Genomic DNA, 891 nt, shown 5'->3' on the forward strand with positions numbered 1-891 from the left:
CCCCCCCCCAATCCCCTGCCGACTCCTCACCGCATCACAGAAAGGGGTGGCCGTCGACACAACGAAACCGCACACGAGGGGGTAGAGGGGGTTGTGGTATGGTGGAGGCGGTACTGCGGCGAGCAGATGCTATAGGGCACACGCAGCCAGCGGTCGTTGACAGAAAAGTAGGCAAACTCAGACACTCGGCGGTGCAGTTTATGGGCTGCATCTGCGTCCGCCTACTAGGCAAACGCACGCCACGGCTGAAAATGAAAAGATGTTGCCTAAAAGGCAAGCGCAGGAGGAGCCCCACTACCTTCCGCCAACATTGCGGCGGCGGACGCCAGCCTCCCCGGCAGAGGGACGTCGTCGGCCACCCCACCCGTCTGCGTCCCCGTGCAGGACCGCGTCGCATGGCGGCCAACCACGTCGCCCGCGCGCGAAAGCGGGGCGTTGACGTCACGATGCAAAAGGAGTGTATCCTGCGCTCCTGCCGCTCGCCCCCAACGATCGGGCATTATTTTCAATATTTTTTTTTCAGCGCGTATATTTTCGTTTTGTAACGGTGTCCGCCGTGGCGATGGCCTGCGACGCTCGGCTGACTTCACACAACTTATACGGCGTGCAAGGTCGGCCCCAGCAGAGCGGCGGCCCGCCGGCCTCCCCCACCTGCTCCGCGCTGGCCCCACCCCGCCCCGCCACCCGCGAGCGCCCAGCACAACCGCCTGCCCGCCCGCCGTCGCTGATGGTAGTTGCTATACTTCCAGGGCGACGCAACAACCATACGTATCGAGGGGAATTACCCGCCCACACGGCGAGGATGTAGGAATCCAAACCGAGTGCGCGGGCTGCTGGCTGAGGGCGGGAGCGCTTAAACTGTCCTGTCGCTGACGGGGGTGACGACGAGGA

Source organism: Frankliniella occidentalis, unplaced genomic scaffold, assembly GCF_000697945.3.
Source record: "Frankliniella occidentalis isolate FOCC.00 unplaced genomic scaffold, Focc_3.1 Scaffold2228, whole genome shotgun sequence".
Lineage (NCBI taxonomy): Eukaryota > Metazoa > Arthropoda > Insecta > Thysanoptera > Thripidae > Frankliniella > Frankliniella occidentalis.